Raw genomic sequence first — 15,308 nt, forward strand, 5'->3', positions numbered from 1 at the left:
AGCCACATTTTCACAGATAGGGAACAATGCAGTATAACACACATGGCTAGTGACCCAGGATGCAAATCAGTTTACAAGGTTTGGTTAGTGAAACATTTTTCCAAGTTAGTTTTAAAAGACTGTAGTGATGCTAGATATGTGTGTAGGTAAATATGCACTGAAGTTTCTAATGCCCAACTCAAGAGGGCCTTGCAGTTCCTATTAGATGAGTAACCTCAGCTCAGCTTTGAGACTTTTCAAGCGCAGCATCTTGTTTTCAGAAGTTTCTTGTTTGGTGTGAATCAGATTTTATTGTCCTACCTTAGAAATCAAAGAAAATTGGGGGTTGGGAGGAAGAACTTGCTTGTCTTCCTGTGTTCTTTACTTGTCAAGAATTGTATGGACAGTGTAATGTTAACAGAAAATTAGTTATAGTGATGGTTTTGAGATAAGACTAAAGAGCTAAAAACAAAAACAAAAACAAAAAACCAAACAGCAAGATCTCCAGTGGCTTGAAAGATTTAAAGAAGTTTTGCTTTATTATTTTAATATTGAGGACTTGCTGAAATCATCTGAAGACAGGAATTAAAACATCTGACCTGTATTTTGAAGGATAAATTTGGCAGCAATCTCTTTAAGCACAGCACTTTTCCAAGGCCAAATGAAACATGTTAAAGTGACTTTTGTTCTGTGTATTAGTCCATTTTCACACTGCTGATAAAGACATACCCGAGACTGGGCATTTTACAAAAGAAAGTTTATTGGACATACAGTTCCACATGGCTGAAGAGGCTTCACAATCACAGCGGAGGGCAAAGAGCAGCAAGTCACATCTTACATGGATGGCCGCAAGCAAAGAGAGCTTGTGCAGGAAAATTCCCCCTTGTAAAAACCATCAGATTTCTTGAGACTTACTCTCATGAGCACAGGAAAGACCTGCCCCATGATTCAGTTACTTCCCTTCAGGTCCCTTTCACAACACGTAGGAATTCAAGATGAGATTTAGGTGGGGACACAGCCAAACCATATCATTCTGGAAAAAAGCAAAAATAAAAATAAAAACGTAAGTCTTAGCAAAGCAATCTTTGTAAAGAAAGACATTTGAGGCTAGGTGCTGTGGCTCACATCTGTAATCCCCGTGTTTGGGGAGGCCAAGTTGGGATGGGGGGATCATCTGAGGCCAGGAGTTCAAGACCAGCTTGGGCAATAAAGTGAGACCTTCATCTATTAAAATAAAAATGCATTTGATAAATGCTTCTGCTCATGTGTTTAGAAATGTTTTTCATTGTATAGGTATTTTTTTTAGAAATGTCACAAGTGGCATGCACTTCAAGAGAGTATTCTCTTTCAGGCCTGAATTCTTCCCAAGTTCACAGCTATAGTATGACACTTGATTTGGAAAGTTTTCAAACGTGCTTTCTTAACTGTGTATAATTTTCAAGTGGAAAACAAGCATGAGTGAAGCAACAACAATAATAATAACAACAACAACAGATTTTGAGAAATCAAAGTTGTATTTTTTAAATTTCTCTATCAAAAAATGAATTGGTAGAAGGTTATTAGGAAGTGAGTACTAAGAACTATATTATCAAGGCCTAAGTTAATTGCATTTAAAATATTATACTTTCTAAGAGATGGGATGTTTCTGAGAAATAATTTGTATGTATATAAACAGTGTTGAACTCATAAATCATTTGGCTGTAATTTCAGTTCACAAAATGTGATAGAATGCTTAGTCTACTTGGTGTATGGCTGTGCTTATCGTATCCATACGTTTGGGGAATATTCTGTAGTCATCATATATTACTACACAGGATTCTTCCAGGGAAGACTGATTCATGCATAAGAAATGATATTATAGCTATTTCCACAGGGGAAGGGAAAATTTGGCAAACTAAACCAAGATACTGCATACAGACTTATATTCTTTACAATTAACTTTGAAATGGGAAATTTTATTCTTTTACTTTTTCACCTTTACTTTCTGGATCTCCTTTAGGAAAGATGAAAGTGGATGTACAGGACTTAGCATCTGATAATTTTGGAATTAGATTTCTATTCTGTAACCTTGACAAGTCACTTAATCTAATTTTATATAATCATTTTTGTACAAATTAAGATTCATAATTATCAGCAATAGCTGGTTTGTGAATTAAAGCAGATAATATAACAATTGCATAGCATGTCTTATAATAGATTTTACAATATGTGCTTGGATTATATTCCACTTGAATCTTAGGTATAATTAGGTCTAAAACGCTAGTTTCACAAACTTAATTTTTCAAATTGAGATTTCTGAGGTATTTTGCTCCTCAGTAACAGTAGGACAGAATAATGGGTGTGAAAATGATTTGAGGAAACCTATCCATATCATATATAGTACATTCCACATTACACTAGGTGTGTTTTAAGCTCCACACTTATAATTACTAAAATAAAATGATAAGAAAAACTATAATAATATAGTAATAATTGTTTTGTAAGAATTTAGGGAGAGAATTCAGACATGAATGGAAACATTTTTATACCAGTTTTCCTAGGAGGAAATATGGGTTGGTTCTTTGGCAAATAATAATGATAATGCTTTACATTCTTACAACTCCCATTGTCTTAAGAACTTCCTGCACTATGCGAAGAAAGATCAAGAGGTGTCATCTGAGGTGAAGTGTTTGAAGGAAGAGTGGTTTTTCAATTATGAACGTGGAGAGCTACAAAAGGTCACAGAACACAACAAGTAAGGATAGACGTAAAGCTGTGAGAGAGAATGACATTTTAGGAAACCTGTAATCCAGTTTTACAGCATTGTTTTCATTCAAACAATACTCTTCAAATTATTCTGTAAACTAGGCATTCCAGTAGGCAACATCATAGGACGTCATAGTCAATGTACAGTTAAGAACTGAAATGTAAAAGTGGTTACCCACCCCCTAACAAATTGAAGGGTCTGCATCTGTATCTATATTGATCCAGATATTTTAAAATGAATTTTAGTTCATCTTTCTTTCTCTAGTAATCGCAACTATTTGTAAAACTTGCTACTTTAATAAAGGATGTGGCCACGGATATTTTTCTTATTAAAATGAGACCTTTTTTTAGTCAGTTCTCACAATGGAAGTAGTATGCATGTATAATCCACAAGTTTTCGTGTAATATTTTTATTATTATTCAGTTCAAGACATTTTTCAATTTACGTTTGATTTCTTATTTTACCAATCAGAAGTTAATTGCCTTATTTCCCAGTGGCTAGACATTTTATAGTTATCTTTGTATTATTGATTTCTAATTTATTTGTACTGATCAGAAAATACATTTTCCTGGATAAAAATATATGGTATTTATCATTTAAAATAGGTTAAGTCTTTATAACCTGGCATATAGTTAATTTTGGTAAACTTTAATGAATGTCGTTAAATAACAAGCATTCTATAGTTATAGGGTGCAGTGTTCTTTATGTGCCGATTAGGATAAGTATCTTAATCTTTTATTGTTCAGATAATATGTAACATTTTTTTAAATTCAATATGCCCAGAAGTTCTTTTGCATGCCATCTTTCCCTTATTTACTAAAAAGCTTGAAAGAAATTTTGTAACTATTTACCTATATTAAAATTCTTTTTTATAATACTTAGGATTACTTCCGTTGTCAGACTAGCATGACAATAAAGTAGTAACAGTGGAACATTTCTGTATGTGTTCAAGAGTAGATGTAAACTGAAGGAAGTTTGTCAGGACAGAAAGAGATTTAAGCTGAATACCCCTTTCATAATTATATTATCTCTTTAAATATAAATAAATTACAATTTTGAATACAGTAACCTAAATTATGACATCTATACTTTTAATAAAACCACCTGAGTTAAAATGAAAAACTAGGATGTAAGAAAAGATAGATTTCTGGCAATGTGAATTATTATTAGCATTTATCATAATTTCTAATAAGATGGCAAAATGCTTTCAATAAATAAAGTAAGAGAGAAATTTCTATAGAAATGTGTATGTTCAACAACATCACATACAATGTTACAGGTTGTTGAAATTGCATGAATGTAATCATTCTGACACATTTTTAGTTGAATATGACACTATCAAATGTACTGTGATATTTTTATATATTTGTTCACAAACTATTTACTTTGTGATTTGCCTGAGCATATACATTATAGTAAAAAGTCAATATTTGTTTTTCAGATAATATATTATTTAAGGGTACAATTATATGATGTTTCTATTTTATGCATTTTAGCAAATTAAAAATTGGTAAAGCAAATATTTTTTACAATGTTAATTGACCAATCTAAGTGACAAGCATATGAGTATGCAAAACACAACACTTTTATTTCTACATGATAAACATTTTTCAAAAAACAAGGAAAGAAAAAAATAGTTAATTTTATTTTAAAGTACCCATCACAATTTTCGCAATTTTTTAATTGCAATTTCTCATTAGATATTTTAAAACATGTAAAATCATTCATATTTATTCTTCAAGTGATGTAGAAAGTTGTAATAATTTATCTTGAGATTTTGAAAACAAAGACAATAAAACCTGAGAGTCTTGTTGGGGTTTTATGAAACCAGCTGTTTTATGTGATTGTTTCATTACTGGTCAAAGAAGATCTGACCACATATATACAGAACACTGTAACCAGTCATACGAGCTACCATTTATTAGTAATTTTTCTGTACCAAACACTATTCTTAGGTATACTACAAGTATCAAATTGTTTAGTATTCACAGCTAGGTCTTGAGGAAAAACAGTATAATTATCTTCATCTTACAGATGACAAAACTGAGGATCAGAGCATTTAGGCTGTTTCTTGGAGACCGAGTGCACAGTAATGGCAGAGTACCCTTACCTGCCACACTGCTACCGAAACAGTAAACAAAATATTATTCTAATATGCACATCCTTGCTAACGACAAGGAACAATGTGAGAAAACTCTGTCTAAATATAATAATTATTGGTTCTTGTACTTTGATATAATTACGTATTCAATGACTAAAACATACATTTCAGACATATTTAAATAAATTGTTTTAGTTTTTGCTACAAATATGGCAGTAATATTGTAAATGAAGATTTTCCCAAATGGTGCTTTAGTTAAAACCCAGTTGTCAATGCATCTTTTAAAAATAGAGCATAGAAACAGTATTGACCATCACAGAAATATTCCATTAACCATATAGGATTAAGGAATTTATAAAGAACTTCTTTTTAAATGACAAATGACACTAGAATTTTAGTTTAGTTATAGCTGTACTAGTAAATGCTATCTCTAGTAAAATTTGATTTAGTTAACCATTTAATAAAATGTATGTCATTTATTTTGTATTTATTTTCAATTTTCCACAATTGATATTTTAATACCTCAAATGTCTTATTAAAGAAAATTATAAATAAGAGATTACAAATTTATCATCTTAATGCAGAATCTGTCGAGCAGATATGTAGTAATGGCCTGCACAGGATTTTTTTCTTTTTTTTTACTTCAACTTTTATTTTAAGTTCCAGGGTACATGTGCAGGAAGTACAGGTTTGTTACACAGGTAAAGGTGTACCATGGTGGTTTGCTGCACAGATCAACCCATCACCTGGGTATTAAGCCGAGCATCCATTAGCTATTCTTCCTGATGCTCTCCCTCCCCCAACCCCTGCCCCAACAGGCCCCATTGTGTGTTTTTCCCTGCCACATGTCCAAGTGTTCTCATGGTTCAGCTCCCACTTATAAGTGAGAACATATGGTGTTTGATTTTCTGTGCTTGCATTAGTTTGCTGAGGATAATGGCTTCCAGCTCCATCCACATCTCTGCAAAAAACATGATCTCATTCCTTTGAATGGCTGCATAGTATCTCATGATGCATATGTAGCACGTTTCCTTTATCTATTCTATCATTGATGGGCATTTGGGTTGATTCCATGTATTAGCTATTGTAAATAGTGCTGCAATGAACATATATGTGCATGTATCTTTGTAATGGAATGATTTATATTCCTTTGGGTATATACCCAATAATGGGATTACTGGTTCAAATGGTATTTCTGTTTCTAGGTCTTTGAGGAATTGCCACACTGTCCTCCACAATGGTTGAACTAGTTTACACTCCCACCGACAGTGTAAAAGCATTCCTTTTTCTCCATAACCTTGCCAGCATCTGTTGTTTCTGGAATTTTTAATAATCACCATTCTGACTGGCATGAGATGGTATCTCGTTAGTGGTTTTGATTTGCATTTCTCTAATGATTAGTGATGTTTAGCTTTTGAGAAGTATCTGTTCATGTCCTTTGCTCACTTTTTAATGGGGTTGTGTGTTTTTTTCCCTGTATATTTGTTTAAGTTCCTTGTATACTCTGAATATTAGACCTTTGTCAGATGAATAGATTGCTAAAATTTTCTCTCATTCTGTAGGTTGTCGGTTAACTCTGAGGATAGTTTCTTTTGCTGTGCAGAAGCTCTTTAGTTTAATTAGATCCCATTTGTCAATTTTTTCTTTTGTTGCAATTGCTTTTGATGTTTTTGTTATGAAATCTTTGCCCACGTCTATGTTCTGAATGATATTGCTTAGATTTTCTTACGGGGTTTTTATGGTTTTGGGTTTTGTATTTAAATCTTTAATCCATCTTGAATTAATTTCTGTATAAGGTGTAAAGAAGAGTTCTAGTTTCATTGTTCTGCATATGACTAGCCAGTTATCCCAACACTGTTCATTAAATAAGAAATCCTTTTCCCATTGCTTGTTTTTGTCAGTTTTGTTGAAAATCAGATTGTTGTTGGTGTGTGGTCTTATTTCTGAGTTCTGTTCTGTCTGGTCTTTGTGTCTGTTTTTGTACCAGTATCATGCTGTTTTGGTTACTGTATCCTCATAGTATAGTTTGAAGTCAGGTAGCATGATACCTCCAGCTTTGTACTTTTTGCTTAGCATTTTCTTGGCTATTCTAGCTCCTTTTGGGTTCCATATGAATTTTAAAATAATTTCTTCTAATTCTGCAAAAAATGTCAATGGCAGTTTAATGGAAAAAGCAATGAATCTATAAATTACTTTGGATAGTATGACCATTTCCACAATATTGATGCTTCCTATCCATGAGCATGGAATGTTTTTCCATTTGTTTGTGTCCTCTCTGATTTCCTTGAGCAGTAGCTTGTAATTCTCCTTCAAGAGTTTCTTCACTTCCCTTGTTGGCCATATTTTTAGGTATTTTATTCTTTTTGTAGCAATGGGAGTTCATTCATGATTTGGCTCTTTGCCTGCCTGTTGTTGATGTATAGGAATGCTGGAGATTTTTGCACATTGATTTTGTATCCTGAGACTGCTGAAGTTGCTTATTAGCTTAAGAAGTTTTTGGGCTGAGACAATGGGGTTTTCTAGATACAGGGTCATGTCACCTGCAAACAAAGATATTTTGTCTTCCTTTCTCTGTATTTGAATATCCTTTATTTATTTATCTTGCCTGATTGCCCTGGCCAGATGTTGCAATACTGTGTTGAGCAGGAGTGCTGAGAGAGGGCATCCTTGTTTTGTGTCAGTTTTCAGTGGGAATCCTTCCAGCTTTTGCCCATTCAGTACGATATTGGCTGTGGGTTTGCCATACATGGCTCTTACTATTTTGAGGTATGTGCCTCCAGGACCTAGTTTACTGAGAGTTTTTAACATGAAGCCATGTTGAATTTTATCCAATGTCTTTTCTACATCTATTGAGATAATTATGTGGTTTTTATCTTTAGTTCTGTTTATGTGATGACTTGCATTTATTGATTTGCATATGTTGAACCAACCTTGCATCCTGGGGATGAAGCCAACACAATCATGATGGATAAGCTTTTTGATGTGCCGCTGGATTTGGTTTGCCAGTATTTTATTAAGGATTTCTGCACTGATGTTCACTGGGGATATTGGCCTGAAGTTTTCCTTTTTGTTGTATGTCTGCCAGGTTTTGGTATCGGGATGATGCTGGCCTAATACAATGAGTTAGCAAAGAGATCTTCCTTTTCAATGTTTTCGGAGCAGTTTCAGTAGAAATGGTAATAGCTCTTCTTCGTACATCAGGTAGAATTCAGCTGTACATCTATCTGGTCCTGGGCTTTTTTTTCAGTTGGTAGGCTATTCATTATTACCTCAGTTTCCTAACTCATTATTGGTCAATTCTGGGATTCAATTTCAATTTCTTCCTGGTTAAGTCTTGGGAAGGTGTGATTCAAAGTGATGGCAAAAACCACAATAACTTTTGCACCAACCTATGTATTGGCTATACAAGGACTCAATGGATAAGTGCAGCTTAAAGTTATACCCATCTAAAGTTAAATGACTAGTAAGTGAATTTGTTAAAATTTCATTGGTGTGTGCATTTCTTCATAGTTATAAATATTCAGAAAGAAATCATGTAATAATCATGAAGAAAATAGAACACGAAGAAAAAATTCTCCCATGATAATTCTAAATAGCCAACTGGCTCTCACATGTGTTTGAGATCAGAATGTATAAAATATGCTTGGAATGAATTACACTTAAGAATAATCTTCTGGAAGAATCTAGCTAAACCCATGTTGAAGAATTCTGGCAAGCAAATCTCCAAGAATTATGAACTATAAAAATATATGAACAGTACAATAAAAACCTCCATAAAATGAGAGTTAGGCCCACCCATATAGCAGATATGGGAATTGCTAAATAAAAAAAAAAAAGTTCATTAGGTTGCTATCATTTAATTAAATAAAATAGATTAATAAAATGTACAACCAAGGAATGAGAGTTCACCAAGAAGGATCAGAGTGACTGGCAAATAAATATTAAAGCAGCAAATAACACTCTAAGAAAAAATATATATACTTGTGTATGTATATGTGTGTTTATAGACATATATATTTAAACATTGATATAAATTTAATAAAATTACTCAGAATAAAAAATAGTGGGAAAATAGATTAATAATAAGGAAAGGCAGCACAATTAATAGAATGAGTGATCATTAAATATCTAAATAAAATAATAAATGAACACAGTGCAGAAAAATTGGATTAAAAATATTTAAAGATATATTGACATAATATTTTCTAGAATTAATAGATAACATATATCTTCAGATTCTAAAGTTTCAAGGAGCCACAAGTTACATAATTAGTAAGCAAATATCACTGAATGCTTAATAATAAAAAATGCTAAATACCAAAGCAAATAGATTTTTAAAATACAGATAAAGAACAATAAACTAGCTACCAAAAAAGCAATAAGAAGACTGACAGAATAGGTCTCATGATTAACAATATAAAACAGCTTACACTGGTATAATATGTTCAAAGGGATGATAAAAAATGTATCATCCTAAAATTCCATACTGCATGATGGTAAAAACAAATCAATGTCCAAAAAAAAAACTTAAGAGAGGCCAGGTACTATGGCTCACAGTTGTAATCCCAGACCTTTAGGAAGCTGCGACAGGAGGATCACTTGAAGCCAAGAGTTTGAGACCAGTCTGGACAAAATAGCAAGACCCCGTCTCTACAAAAAATATATATATATATATTTTCTACAAAAAAATATATATATATAAAAATATATATATGTATTATTATATGAGGAACCGCAGGGCTCAACTTTAGTCCTAGCTACTCAGGAAACTCAGGTGGGAAGATCGCTTGAGCCAGGAGTTTGAGGCTGCAGTGAGCTATGGTTGTGCCACTGCACTCCAGCCTGGGCAACAGATTGAGATCTTGTCTCTTAATTAAAACAAAAATAGAAACAAGGTTAAGAGAATATTTTATCAATAAACACTGATTAAAATAACTCCTAAAGGATATAATTCAAGAAAGAGTTAAAAAGATTCCAAAAATAAATAATACTAATATTAATGAATAATATCAGTTACAAAATGGGTAATTGAAATTAAAGATCTTTAAATTCCTTAAATTGAAATGCAGAGGATTTATAATACTGATTAAGTTAGGTATTACTATTTATTGTGTAAGTACTATGTAAACACATGCAAATGTTAGAATATTTGTGCTAAGCACTGAAATACCAGGTATGAGTGTATAATCTTCTATCTAGTACAAAGAAAAATGTAATAAATACACTAAAAAGTAAAAATTAAAATAATAAAAAATACAAAAATAATAAAAAATACAAAAGGCAAGAACTAACCAAATATTAAACACATCAACATTATTCTTGAGTTAAACATGCCTATTTCAGAGGCAGTGTTGTAATACTGACTTCATTAAATCCATTTGCTGAGTTTATCCAATTTTGGAAAATATTAAAGATAGTCCTAGTAGTTCAGAGAATTATTTGTCTTTAAAATTTCACACTCAAGTTAAAATTTTCCCTTTACCTTAGTAATTAGAAATGCACAGAATTATTGCTCCAAGTCTGCTCGGGGAAATCTCTCCCTTTTCGTATATTCTATGTATTTATTATACAGCAGGAAACAGATATTCTCTCAGATTTCCCTTTACCTAAAATCTTGACTGAAATATTTATTTCATAAGATTTAATCCAGTTATTTTTTCTTTTATATCTCTCCTTTTATTTTGGGGAAGACATATCTTGATATTGGTTGCTTTCAATCGGTATTAACACAAGGTCAAATAAAATGCACAAGATGGCATTTAGTGCCTTGAATTTATAGTAAAATCCAACAAGAATCCATCACCTAAAGCCTAAGAGAGTGACAAAATTTATTATCACTCTCTCTCAAACTCCAGCTTTATTTATTTTGTGAGCAGTCTAAAGAAAATAGCACAGTTAATGGGCAATTCAGAGAAGAATCACTTTTCAATTATGTAGGAAACAATTTGTTAATGTCAGAATCTGGGAGTAGAGCAAGTGTGGTCTGTTCTAAACAATCACTTTTAAAAATTGGATGATGAGAAATTATCGTGGTTGCTATTTTAAAATCTTAGCTTACCATATCCCCATTGAGGCTGCATTAGTTTCAGGAGCCAGGGTTGCTGGTTCATGTAACAGGATATAGTCATGAAGAAACATGATGTACCAGATACTACAATCATTCCACTAATAGGTGTTTCATATGCATTCTATCATTTAATCTTCATTTCAAAGAGGAAATATTCACAATTGCACCATTTTTATATACACAGGGAGTAGGAGTACAAATCGACTTTCATAGTCGAAAAAATCTCAAGTGATGGAGCTAGAATTCAGAGAATCTTTACCTGACTCGCAGATTATACCGATGACAGTAAATCAGGCTGAGTCTCTGTCTTCAAGGAAGTTGCAATTTATCAGAAAAGAAGATAAAATGAAAATAGGAAGCTTTGCCTAACACAGCTATTATATTATATACAAATTCAGAAACCATTAAAATATTTTGAATTAACCAGTGAGTTTTAAAAATTTCTTTATTAGGTCAGGGGTACATGTGCAGATTTATTATATAGGTAATCTCATATCATGGGGAATTGTACAGATTATTTTGTCACTTGGGTACTAAAGTTAGCACCCAATAGTTATTTTTTTCTGATTCTCTCCCATCTCCCACCTTCCACCCTCCAGTAGGCCTCAGTGTCTGTTGTTCCCCTTTTTGTGTCCAAATGTTCTCATCATTTAGCTCTCATTTATAAATGAGAACATGCAGTATTTACTTTTCTGTTCGTGTGTTAGTTTGGATAGTTCATGTGTTACTTAGTAAGGGTAATGGCCTCCATCTCCGTTCATTTTCTTGAAAAGGACGTGATCTCATTCCTTTTTATGGCTGCATAGTATACCATGGTGTTTGTGTACCACGTTTTCTTTATCCATTCTACAACTGATATGCATTTAGATTGATTCAATGTCTTTGCTAGAATGAATAGTGCTGCAATGAACACACATGTGCATATGTCTTTATGGTAGCACAATTTATATTCCTTTGGGCATATACCCAGTAATGGGATTGCTGGGTGGCATGGCACTTTTGTCTTTAGCTGTATGAAGAATTTTCACACTGCTTTCCACAATGGTTGAACTAATTTACACTTCCACCAGAAGTGCTCCCTTTTCTCTAATCAGTGATTTTTTGGGAATCTGATGTATTTGTTTTCTATTGTTGCCATAACAAATCTCCACAAATGTAGTTGTTTAAAACAACACAAGTTTATTATCTGGCCGGGCGCGGTGGCTCACGCCTGTAATCCCAACACTTTGGGAGGCCGAGACGGGCGGATCACGAGGTCAGGAGATCAAGACCATCCTGGCTAACACAGTGAAACCCCGTCTCTACTAAAAAAATACAAAAAACTAGCCGGGCGAGGTGGCGGGCGCCTGTAGTCCCAGCTATTCGGGAGGCTGAGGCGGGAGAATGGCGTAAACCCGGGAGGCGGAGCTTGCAGTGAGCTGAGATCCGGCCACTGCACTCCAGCCTGGGCTACAGAGCGAGACTCCGTCTCAAAAAACAAAACAAAACAAAACAAAAACAAAAAAACAACACAAGTTTATTATCTGACAGTTCTGCAAGTTAAAATGCAAATATAGGGCTTACCAGGTTAAAATCAAGGTGTTAGTAGAACTTGTTACTAATGAGAGGCTCTGGGGAAAAATCTGCTTCCAAGATCATTCAGATTGTTGGCATTTGTAGGACAGTTTTCTCACTGGCTATCAACCAGAAATACTTCTTTGCTTCTAAAAACTGCATGCATTTCTTCTCATATTTTGCATTAGCTCCAATAGGCTTCTCTTTGATCCTTATACAGGTGACCCTACATCTCAAAGCAGTGACAGTTTGTCCAGTCCACAACATGCTTGAAATCCCTCTGACTTCCCTTCCTGTATCATCTCTCTTGCCATTCTCTCTTGCAGCGTCTTTCTCCAGGCAGCCTGAGAAAATGTACTTTAAGTGGCTCATGTAATGAGGTCAGGTGTACCCAGATAAGCCAGGATTATCTTATTTTAAGGTCTGCCACCTTAGTTACATCTGCAAAGTCCCTTTTGCCATGTAACACAACACAGTCACATGTTCCAAGATTGGGGCTGAGAATTTGAACAATAAACAGCCACATGTGCTTAAGATAGCAAATATATATATAGGAGAGTGAGCATTGGACCCTGTGGGTGATCAAAGACAACTTCTCAGAAAGAATGCCCACTGGAAGACATGATTTTGAAATCTAGCCAGTGGACTCATCAACCTCTTTTGTTTACTAATCTACCTGTCTTTGGAGACATTTTTCATGAGGTAGTGGGTTGGCTGAACATACCTTGGAATTCATCTGGTTTGATCTCCTTTGTTTTTGAAGGAGGAAAGTTTTCACGGAAGAGTAATGAGTTATTCAAGTTTAAACAAACACTGAATAACTGGCAAACTACTTAATTAAAAAGATAAAAAATAATACAAAAATACAACGGACACAGCATTATGAAAAGGACAGCTGAGCTTCTCTTTGGTTTAGTGTGTTCTAGGAAAGACCTACATTCTTCCTGAGTCCCCCTCTTCCTCACATGGTAAAGGAGCCTGAGACTTTACAAATTCCTACTGTTCAATCTCTTCTCTCTCCAATTCTCCAAGACGTGAAATTCCCCCCAACTGAGTCCCAAGTTGCCAATTGTCTAATCCAGTACTGTTGTATCCTTTACTTGTTTACTTCATGGTGATCTTGATGTTTGTTTTATTTTTATTTTTATTTTTTAAGAATTATACTACTTTCAAAATAGAATGGCAAACAATTTCAGGGCCTAGGAAATGGTCTTTCTATATTTTGTCATCTGTTTCCTTTACAGAAATGTAAATACTTCCTAACTCCCACAAACAAAGATTATACTACCTTTTTCAGTGAGATACCTGACCCATCAGATGAGGAGATATTTATTTTGATTTTTTATTTGGAATTTTATGTTCCATTTTTTTTAACTATTACAATTTTTAACTATTACTCACAAAGTACCCTTCCGAGCCTATCTTTTATTGACAAGGATAAATAGATGAAAGTTACAGACCACAGACCAGAGACACGGATTTAATTCTTTGTTCATTTACTAGATCAGTGAATTTGGTTAGGTTATTTAACATCATTGAGCCTTAACTTCCTCATCTGTGAAATGAGAAAAACACAGTTACTCAACTACATTGCCATGTGAATTAAATAAAATCATGTATGTGACAGTATCTGGCACAAAAACACTAGCACAGAGTTCTAGTTCTCTATCCCAATGTTTCTATTTTAATTCTGTTATGTGTTTTGCAGGAATCTCTGTTGCTGAATTTAAAAGACAAAATGGAAGGCAAACTCTAGATTCTAATTCACAGAGAAAGTGTTAAGAACAATTTATTAATGAAGCTTAGAGAACAATGGTTTAAAGAAAATATTAGGGTAAATTTCAAAACCTTGCAATTTCCCATGTTGTCTTTGTAATTAGATGTGTTCTCAGAATGCAGTTATACATTTTGTAAATGACTTGTGAATGTCAGCTAATCTTGTTTTAATTAGAGCAAATAAGACTGATGTGAAGGAAAGTTTTAAACTTTAATGTTGAATTCCTTTCAAGTGTAAAGTGCAGTGAAAAAGTTCCTTTTTTAAGTGAGAAAGAAGACAATATAATGAATCATGGACCTCAAGAGGAATAAAGCACTTCTTTTATGAAGCAGAAGAAAAATAAATATTTTTAAATAGTAAAAATTTTTCTTTGAGAAACCAGATAAAGCCGAATTCCAAATTTAAAAGCTTGATGTACAAATCATGATGATTACACTAATTATAAGAGCTAAAATGTACTGAAGATGTTCTATGTTCTTGACATTGACCAAGAAAGCCTTCATGTTTCCCTCAGCGTGGACTAAACTTCAGACAGGATTGTAAGCCCTAACCTTTCTCTCCTTAGAGCATTTATTTTAGAAAACTTGTAATTGCACATTCATTCTCTGCCCCTTTGAGATGTAAATCTTTTTTAAAAGTCTCTTCCCAGTTTTACAATTCAGCACTGCCTTTCTCAAGGACCTAGGAGCCTTACCTTTGCAATGCAACTATCAAGGAAGGTAACACCCCTATCTCCTCTTCCTATGGCAGGGTAGGAACCTAACTTCAGCTGGCACCTTGCTTCAAGTTGGATAATCACCTCCTTTCATGAAGACTTGAGAAAGTTCACTTTTCCTTTTAGGAATGACAATTAGCAAGGGTAGATGGTCTGTGATCCTCCAATCCAAGCTCTTAAAACGCTCCCGCCTTTTGTTTCAGCAGAGGTGAGCTCAGACTGAATTCTGGAGTCTCTTTCTTACGTGTTGAACTTTGTACAGTTCAAGTTTTGCTTTGAAAAGATCTATTCTTTGTAATTGGCTAAGGGGGCATATAGCACATTCTCTCCATCAAAAATGTAATAGTAATAACAGAAATATACCTATAC

The 15,308-nt window shown here is 33.8% G+C and overlaps 2 long non-coding RNA genes across 3 annotated transcripts in view; one reads left to right on the forward strand and one right to left on the reverse strand.

Annotated features, from left to right (window-relative positions):
• The window catches only part of LOC123568281 (uncharacterized), a 541,213-nt gene that overhangs the window by 284,681 nt on the left and 241,224 nt on the right, over positions 1-15,308 (forward strand). The window lies entirely within an intron of this gene.
• LOC135966879 (uncharacterized) lies at positions 722-12,805 on the reverse strand. Of its 2 annotated transcripts, XR_012421765.1 has the most exons (3): positions 12,457-12,805; positions 11,153-11,200; positions 722-1,012 (listed from the first exon to the last, which is right to left on the reverse strand). It is a non-coding gene; the product is annotated as an uncharacterized lncRNA (long non-coding RNA). The 2 variants fall into 2 exon arrangements; XR_010580567.1 differs by lacking the exon at positions 11,153-11,200.

Source organism: Macaca fascicularis, chromosome 13 (assembly GCF_037993035.2).
Source record: "Macaca fascicularis isolate 582-1 chromosome 13, T2T-MFA8v1.1".
Lineage (NCBI taxonomy): Eukaryota > Metazoa > Chordata > Mammalia > Primates > Cercopithecidae > Macaca > Macaca fascicularis.